The sequence below is a fragment of the Hordeum vulgare genome, chromosome 2H (assembly GCF_904849725.1).
Source record: "Hordeum vulgare subsp. vulgare chromosome 2H, MorexV3_pseudomolecules_assembly, whole genome shotgun sequence".
NCBI classification, from domain to species: Eukaryota; Viridiplantae; Streptophyta; class Magnoliopsida; order Poales; family Poaceae; genus Hordeum; species Hordeum vulgare.
The window spans coordinates 182,632,829-182,642,178 of record NC_058519.1 but is presented as its reverse complement, the minus strand read 5'-3'; positions in this window follow the sequence as shown (position 1 = coordinate 182,642,178).

Here is a 9,350-nt window from a genome sequence, read left to right as displayed (position 1 = left end):
CATGACATCAGCAGGTCCAACTGGCCGTTGAAAGTCAAACCTGACCAGTGGGACCCACTGGTGAGTGACTCAGGCTAGTTTTTAGTTTAAATTTAAGTTAATTAGTTAATTAGCAGGGTAGGACCCACCTGTCACTGACTGCTTAGGTTAATTTAATTAAGTTATTTTTATTTTTATTATTACTAATTAACCAGAGGCTGGCCCCACCTGTCATAGACTCACGGGGGTCAGATCCACCGGCGGCGAGGTCGTTCTCGCCGGCGGTGAGCCTCCGGCGACCTCCAGGACGGCGAAGAGGCTCGGAAACGCGGCAGAGGCGGCCAAACTCTGCGCGGAGTGCACCAGAAGAACGACACGTCTCCCGCAGGTCCATTTTTGCATTTAGCCCAGGACGAACTGGCCGGAGAGGGCACCGGCGACGAGCTTGGCGGTCGCCGAAGCTCGGGCATCGCTGGGCTCATGGAAACAGAGGGAGTTATGCACGGGACTGAGCTCCTACAGTACCTACTAGATGCCCTGAAGCCACTGGTGGCCTCAGATGTTCGAGCCGTTCACCTGAGGGCTACCGGTGACGAGCTCCCGCGGTGGATCTCGTTGGGCTCCGGTGAAAACAAGGCTAGAGGAAGAGATCGAAGGGGGAAACTTGGGGGAAATCTTGCTAGGCTCACGGGGAGTGCAGTGGTAGCGCTAGCTTGCTCGGGGACGGCCTGTAGAGAGAGAACGCCGGCGGCGAGCTTCGGTGACCCAAGGAAGAAGACGACCGCGTCTCGTCGATTCACTACATCCTGGCGTCGGGCTCGTAGCTTGGGAGCTTCGGGGAGCTGCGGCGGATTTGTTGCACGGCTCAGAAGGAGGAGAGGTGGGCTAGAACGACGGCTAGCTCGAGCTCAGGCTCGACTCGAATGGCGGTAGAGAAGGATGAGGCAGAGGGGGCGAATGAGGAGAGGGGCGAGCATGGAGAGGCTGCGGGGAGGTTATCCCCTCGCGTGCCAGCACGAAGCGGCGGCCAGGCACACGCACAGGTGCGTGGCTGCACCGGAGTACGCGGCGGCCACCTCCTGCTGCCCACTGGAGAGGAGGAAGATGACAGAGAGAGAGAGCTGGGCTAGGCCAGGTGAGCGACACGTAAGCTTTTCCCATTTTTTTCTGTTTTTTTTTTCTGTTTTGTTGCTAATTTGATTTGCCATTTATTTTGGCTCCAAAATTAGTTCAAAAATTATTTTGAATAGCCCTGAGTGGTAGTTGGAATATTCCCAACTACCCCTGAGGTTTGCAACATTTTTGAAACTTGAAAATATTTGAATTCAAATTTAAAATGCCAAGGATGTCTTAAAATAGTTTTCTCCCCTGATAACTTGTTTTCAATATTTATCAGAAAAGTTGAACTTTTCTTGAGGCCATTTTGGGTTCATTGATTTTAACAAGTTTAAAATTTCCTTGAATTTTGAGAAGTGGCTAGGGTTTTTGGGGTTTTGTTTCACCACTTGCTTTGAATTTGTTTCAAGTTCTTGAATGCAATGAATGTAAACATGAGTACAATGCTAAAACCTAGTTAGGGATCCAGGGATGTGAGAACTCACCCCCACTCAAAAGAATCTCATCCCGAGATTTAGAAGTAGTCGGGAATAACGGGGGATACTCAAGTCGGAGACGATCCTCTCTTTCCCATGTTGCCTCCTTTTCAGAATGATTTGACCATTGAACTTTAAGAAACTTGAGGTTTCGATGTCGAGTGGTACGCTTAGCTTGATCAAGAATACGCACACGGTATTCTCGGTATGAAAGGTTATCTTGGAGATCAAGCGTTTCGTGGTCCACTTCACGGATAGGATCCGAAAAGCAACGCCTGAGTTGCGAGACGTGGAAGACATCATGAACCTTGGAAAGATGCGGAGGAAGTTCCAACTGGTAGGCAACTTCTCCTCGTTTGGCAAGAATGCGAAAAGGACCAATATAACGAGCAGCCAACTTGCCCTTGATACCGAATCGATGGGTACCCTTTAAAGGTGTAACCCGAAGGTAAGCCTTGTCGTCAACTTCAAAGGTCACAGCCTTATGATGACGATCATATTCGCTCTTTTGACGAGACTGGGCTGTTTTCAACTTTTCACGAATAATGCGAACCTGCTCTTCTGCATCCTGGATCATATCCGGGACAAAGAGTTGCCTCTCTCTGGTTTCTGACCAATTAAGAGGTGTTCGACATCTTCGTCCATAGAGAAATTCAAAAGGGGCTTTGCCCAGGCTTGATTGATAACTATTGTTATAAGCAAATTTAGCGAATGGAAGGCACTTCTCCCAATTCATGCCGAACGATATAACACAAGCTCGGAGCATATCTTCTAGGACTTGATTCACTCTTTCTACTTGACCACTTGATTGAGGATGGAAAGCAGTGCTAAAAGATAAGTGAGTCCCCATAGCATTCTGAAACTTTCCCAGAAGCGAGAAGTAAATATACTTCCACGGTTTGAGTTAATCTCCAAAGGAACACCATGAAGAGACACTATTCGAGAGATATATAACTCTGCTAGCTGGCTAGCTATTATACTCTCACGAATTGAAAGAAAATGAGCTACTTTGGAAAGACGGTCAATGACTACAAAGATAGCATTATTTCCTTTCTTGGTCTTGGGAAATCCGGTAATGAAATCCATACTGACTTTATCCCATTTCCATTCAGGAATAGCTAAAGGTTGAAGGGTTCCAGCAGGACTTTGATGTTCTGCCTTAACTCGACGACAAACGTCGCAGTTAGCAACGAACTCAGCAATTTCTCTCTTCATCCTAGTCCACCAAAACCTCTGGCGTAGGTCCTGGTACATCTTAGTACTACCAGGATGAATGGTGAGAGGAGAATCATGACCCTCCTTAAGGATCAATTGCCGCAGACGTTTGCTCTTAGGAACCACTTAACGGTTCTGAAAGAACACAACACCTTTCTCATAGATGGAGAAATCCCTAGCGTTTCCGCTAGGAATATTCTCCTTGATCCGGGATATACCCTTATCATAAGCCAGCATGGTTATGATTTGATCCCTAAGAGTAGGCTTCACCACCAAGGTAGAAAGGAATCCTTGAGGAACAATATGAAGATTTAACTTCCGAAATTCCTCATAGAGTGTCACATCCCTGACACATTAAGCAAGTTAGTCTTGTGCTCATGTCTTCTTTGCATTTGCATCTAAGAATTTTCAACAAGAACAAGAAAGTGGCAAAGGAAAAATCAAAACCCTAGCCACTACTTTAAATAAAGGAAATCTCAAACTAGTTAAAATCAATGAACCCAAAATGGCCTCAAGAAATGTTCAAACTTTCTGATAAATCATGAAAGTAAATGAGCATTGGAGAAAACTATTTTCTTGACACTTTAAGCATTTTAAATTAATGCAAAAAGCCAGTGGTTTCAAATTTTAAATTTGAAATCAGAAACTTTAAACTTTCAAAAATGTTGAAAACTTTAGGAATGGTTGGAAATATTCCAACAAATATTCTAGGGTGCTTAACATAGTTTTTACAATTTGTTTTGGAGCTGAAATAAAGAGCAAAATATTGAAGTAACTAAAACAGAAACAAAAACAGAAAAATGGGAAACTCTTACCTGTCGCCTAGCCTGGCCCGGCCCATCTCCCTGAGTCGTCTCCTCCCTCGCGCGAGTAGGAGCAGGAGGTAGCCGCCGCCTTCTCCGGCGCGGCCACGCACCTGTGCACCTTCCTGGCCGCCGCCTCGCGCTGGCAAGGCCGGGGATAAGCTCCCCGAGGCCACCCCTATCCATTCCCAGCGTCAGTTCTTCCCCCTCCTCTCGGATCTCTCCTCCCCCTTCTGCCGCCATTGGAGCCGAGCAAAGCTCGAGCTGCCCGTGCCCCTAGCCATAGGATCCCCTCTCAGAGCACGCCGTTAGCTCCGCCTCGTCGGTCTGGTCCTCCCTGCAGAAGCCGAAGCCACCCCGAGCCCTGCAACACCCACGGCACCGTCGTCTTCAACCTTCGGCCGCCGGCGAGCTCTGCTCGATTCGTCGCCCCCAGGCCTTCGCCGAGCCGTCTAAGCCCTGCTCTGCACTCCCCGTGAGCATGCGGTCATTTCCCCTAAGTTTTCCCCGTCGATCCCCTCCTGTAGCCCTAGTTTCACCGGAGCCCGACGAGGACCGCTGCTGCAGCTCGTCGCCGGTAACCGTCCGGTGAAGTGTTGGTCCGTCTGAGGCTACCAACAGCCTCAGGGCGTTGTGTAGATACGATAGGTGCCCAACCCCGAGCGTTTTGACCCCGTATCCGATGGCCTCGACGATGACCGAACTTGGTTGCCGCCAAGCTCGTCGCCGGCGTTGATTCCGGCCACCCCAGCCCCTGGGGCTTGTCCCATCGTCCGCGCCATCGGGTGGCCGTTCCTTCCATGGTCTCAGCCGTGCGTTTGGCCCTCTGTGCGCCATTTCCGAGCCCCCCGAGGTTCTGGTGCTCGCCGGAGTCTCCCCGCCGGCGAGGACGACCTCGCCGCCGGTGGATCTCGGCAGGCCTGAGCCACTGACTGGTGGGGCCAGCCTCTGGCAAGTTTAAAGTTAATAAAAATAAATCAAATAAGTTAACCAGTCACTGACATGTGGGTCCAGTAAGGTTAATCAGTTAATTAAGTTTTAACTTAATCTAAAATTGACCAGAGAGACTGACCAGTGGGTCCCACTGGTCAGGTTTTACTTTCAACAGCCAGATGGACCTGCCGATGTCATGCTGATGCAATAAAAGTATTTTCCAGTATAAAAATAATTCCAGAAATGATTAAAACTTCAAAAATTCATAGAAATTAATCTGTAACTCCAATGAAAATAATTTATATATGAAAAAGTATCAGAAAAATTCAAGGAATCTGAATATGCTATTTTCATCCATGTTTGAAAAAGTTACAGAACCCAAACAAGTAGATTAAGGAATAAGTCAATTCCTATAATTACTTTATACATGGAATATGAAAAGTAATTAAATTTCTCTTTGTTTGACATGATCACACACTGTCCTAATTACAAATCAGTACCCTAACATGACATCTCATGCATGTTAACATCAAGTTGACATGAGCATCAGGTCGAATCAATTAAATCGGTATTCGAGAATACCTCGTTTGAATTGATTTTGAATGTGATTCAAATCAACTTCAAACCTAACGCATGTTAATTATAGTTTATCACCTTGCATTCTCATGCCATGCTCATGAATCATCTTGTTTGCATATGATTGTTATTGATTGCTGCCATTCTTTTCGGTAGGCTCCGCACCCTCGGATTCCACCGAATATCCGTCTGACGGATATTGTCCCTCCTCTGAGCAACAAGGCAAACAACCCTTTTGATCATCCCGATAAATCCCATGTTCTTGCTCCTGCACCTATTTATTGCATTAGGATCAAATGCTTCAACTGCTTTTGCCACGATTAGTTGAACCCACTTTCTTTGCATGACCTAACCTTGTCACAGTAAATAGCTGAACCTTGCAACCTAGCATACCTGGTAGTTGCTTGAGCTGTGATGTGCCTTATCCTGCTATGCATGCTATGCTTAGAATTGTGTATGGTCTGTCATCTGGGAGATGAACAGAATTGTGAGAATGTGTTCGGTAAGCAAAGATTGTGTGTTGAACCTGATTTGGTAAAGGTATCGGTGAAAGGCTGTGTAGGAGTACATGGCGGGTTGTTTCATTGGAACCGTCCTTAGGAACTGAGTTCCGTGTATGTAATCCAAGACTAGATACTACCACATGTTGGGATACTTAATTGACCCTCTCGACTTATTAATCGCTTAGTACTCGGTCGAGGAGTTGCAAGTAGTTTCTGGTGTTTATAGTAATGCTGGAGGCCGTGCATGGTGCTGACCTGAGAGGTGGGCCGTGATGCGATAGGCAGTGGCACGGTGTACCAAGTGGCACTCGGATGGTGGGCTTGGGAACCTTGCGCACATCGTTTGAGGCCATGGCAGAAACCTCGGCCGGACTTCCGTACGGGTTACTCTCAGATAGGCGATAAACCTGGACTAGGTACTAGTGTGGTTAACGGTAGTGGCCGACTCCCTCGCTGGGCCTCCGCTTGAAGGTTGCCGAGGTGCATGACGTGCACATGGCGATAAGTGGCGAGAGCGTGTGTGACGAAGTTAACCCCTGCAGGGTTATGATCTATTTGAATAGCCGCGTCCGCGGATATGGACTACTTGGAGACATATGTTGTTCATAGATAACTTCAATGTCTACTCATAAAATTGCCAAGATAAGCGTGAGTGTCGTGGACGGCATTTCCGTATGGAGACGGAATGATTCCACGATAGTGTATTGTTGTGGTGTTAGTGGACTCGTGTGCGAGAAATCAAGTTGTAAAAATTATTTAAAAAAATGCAAGTTGTCTAGCCACGAGTCAAATGCTGGCTTTCCGCATGAAACCCCACAATACCTTTTGATACCTTGCATGAGTAGTTAGTTATCCTAAAGTCTTGCTGAGTACCTTCGTACTCATGTTTGCTTAATACATGTTGCAGAGGTTGCTAATGACCCTAATGGAGGGTTCTTCGTAGACATCGACGACGACGAGTAGCTGGTGTCCCAGCTACGATCTGACCCTACGTTGGATCTGTAGTATAGCCAGGCCATGTGCCTTCTAGTTGCCCTGTCTGTACTCAGACAGTTTATAACTCTTCCGCTGGCTTGTAACTGAATGACTGCTATTATGGGTCGTGAGACCCTTAATGTGTAATATTATGTGTGTGGCTCTTCCGAGCCTCTTAAATAAAGCTTGTATGTTTATGGTTATGTTGTGATGCCATCGATGTATCTATACATATCGGTATGCCATGCGTACGTGTGTCGTACTTGATATGTATGGGGTTCGATTACCTAGTCGTGAACTTTAGTAGCACTCCTTACAAGGAAATGCCCCTTTCTGATCCAACGAGCCTTGGTAGTTCGCTACTGCTCCGGACACATTGGTTGACCGGCATGTGTCCTTCTCAGCTGCTGTGTCTGTCCCCTTTGTGGAAATGTCACGCGATGTAATGGAGTCCTGTAGCTTGCTACGACTCGTCTACTTTCGCTGATGACCGACACCTGCTTTGTTGGGTCATGTATGCCTGTCCTTGTGCGGTACTGTCATTTGGTTTATGATTGGACATGTCGATCCGGGTTCTTTGACATTGGATTGCTAGCGACACTATCGCATACGTGAGTCAAAAGACGCAAACGGTCCCGGCTAAGGTAAGGCTGCAGCCGTGGAGTTAACCGTGCGTGAGACCACGAAGGGATGCGATGTGTTACAGGCTGGATTCCTATGGCTTAGCATCGGGGTCCCGACATCGTTGGTATCAGAGCCTGACTGACTGTAGGATTACTAAGCCAAACTGGTCGAAGTTGAGTCTAGAATTGCTTTAGTTATATATAAGGGAATTGTTTGTGGAAGGGAACGCAAGACTCTTGTTCTCTTCTCAAGTTATTCTATTCTGGTCATCCTCGTCTTTTCTGTGGGAATTAAGGACTAGGTTACTCATCTTCTCCTAGGCTCGTGTTTCTGATCGGTAGATTATAGGACTACGGGTCAAGAGATATTGGGTTTCTTTTATTCCTAGGAAAAAGGAAGTAAGTTGGATGATCAGAGAGTTGAACTTGATAGTTGAGTGGTTACGCTATTCCATTTTGGGTTGTCTCAAAATTTGTTTTTGAGCATTTACAACCGTTATGCTGCCCAATTTTTCATTCAGAGCTCTAATGCTTTTGCATTACTCTCTAATTATAGATGCCTCGCCGTCCTTCTCGTCAGGTGGTACGTCTGACCAGGTGCATTGATGTGCCGGGTCATACGGCCATGCTGGTCAGGGTGATGTCGGTGTGCGGTTACCGTTGGTACCCCGAGTACACAGTGGAGGAACAGTACCGAGACTTCAACCAGAGCCAGTACATCTGCACTGTTAGGGTATTTCCAGACTACCCTGGAGCTGAGGAGCCAATCCATTGGTCCTATGGGTTGGGGGTCACCGTTGACATGGCAGTACAAGATGCTGCCTATTCAATGCTGACCATTATGAGAGCGAGACATGCACTGCTGCAGAATTCAGAGTTCTGCTATGTTCCGGCCTCTCAGCCTGGTGAAGAGGGATACCTCAGTGGAGTCTATTTTGATTCTTCTATGGAGGATCCACTACTGCGGTCCACTGTTGAGATGCTAGAGAACAGAGATAGGGATGCTCGTGCTCTCCGTATGGAGCTTTATGCTACCCGTGCCCGTCTGTGGACGGCTTTGACGCAGCTGGCACCGGTAGTCCAGAGAGGGTATGGAGAGATGGAGATGCTGAACCCTGTTAGGACCCATCTTCCGGCTCACGTTGACTGTCCAGCTATAGGAGGAGTCACACCTCTTCGGGGACCCCTCTTACCACCAGTCAGGGGACCAAGGCCACATCCGTGTCCTTATGGATCCCAGGGATCTCAGGCTAGAGTGTTTCCTGATTCGCAAGTTGAGCTACCAGGTCATGGAGGTAATCTCTATGAGATGTTCTATGCGGATGCCTGAGCTGTGAGCGGAAGGATAGGATGGTAGTAGCCGTACGTTCACAGTCCTGCGTGACTTGTGAAGTATGCCGGTGATGTGAAATGAATTCCGGAGGCCTTTATAAATAATGTATAGGAAGCTTGTAAGCCTCTGATGAGTAGTTTCATAATTTCAGTAGTTTGCTCTTCGGTTAAGGTTGTACCGAACTATGTAAGGGTGTGTATGAACCATGGTGTATATATAGCAGTTGCTTGTTACCATGTTGTTCAGATATTCATTTCCGCATTCCGTGTGTTCAGTACATTCTTAATCCATAGCTAGTATTGATATGATATTGGTCTAAGCTGTGAGTTTGTTTGTCAGGATGGTGTTCACCAGGTTGAATCGTGCCCCTGCTCATGAGCAAGGCGAGGGTAGTCAAGCGTCGCAGGAAGACCTGCCTCACCCGCCTTCTCTGGTGGAAGTGATGCTTGAGGCAGAGAGAAATAAAAGAGAGACCAACCGACTGTTAGAGCGTATTGAGCAGAATACGGCTCGACAGCCTAGGAATGCCGCAGTGTTCCTCAATGACTTTGTGAAGCTGAATCCTCCAAAGTTTCATCATTCCGTCGATCCCCTCGACGCTGATGACTCGCTGTGCATCATCTCACGCAAGATTCGCTCTGCGAATGTGTTTGAGGCCGACAAGGTGACCTTTGCGGCGTATTTCCTGGAAGGACCCGCCAATCTGTGGTGGGAGAACTTTGAAGCTATGCGTCCCGCTGAACCAGTGGCCACATGGGCAGACTTTAGTGCAGCTTTTCGTCCGCACCATATTCGAGAGGGCCTGATGGACAGAAAGA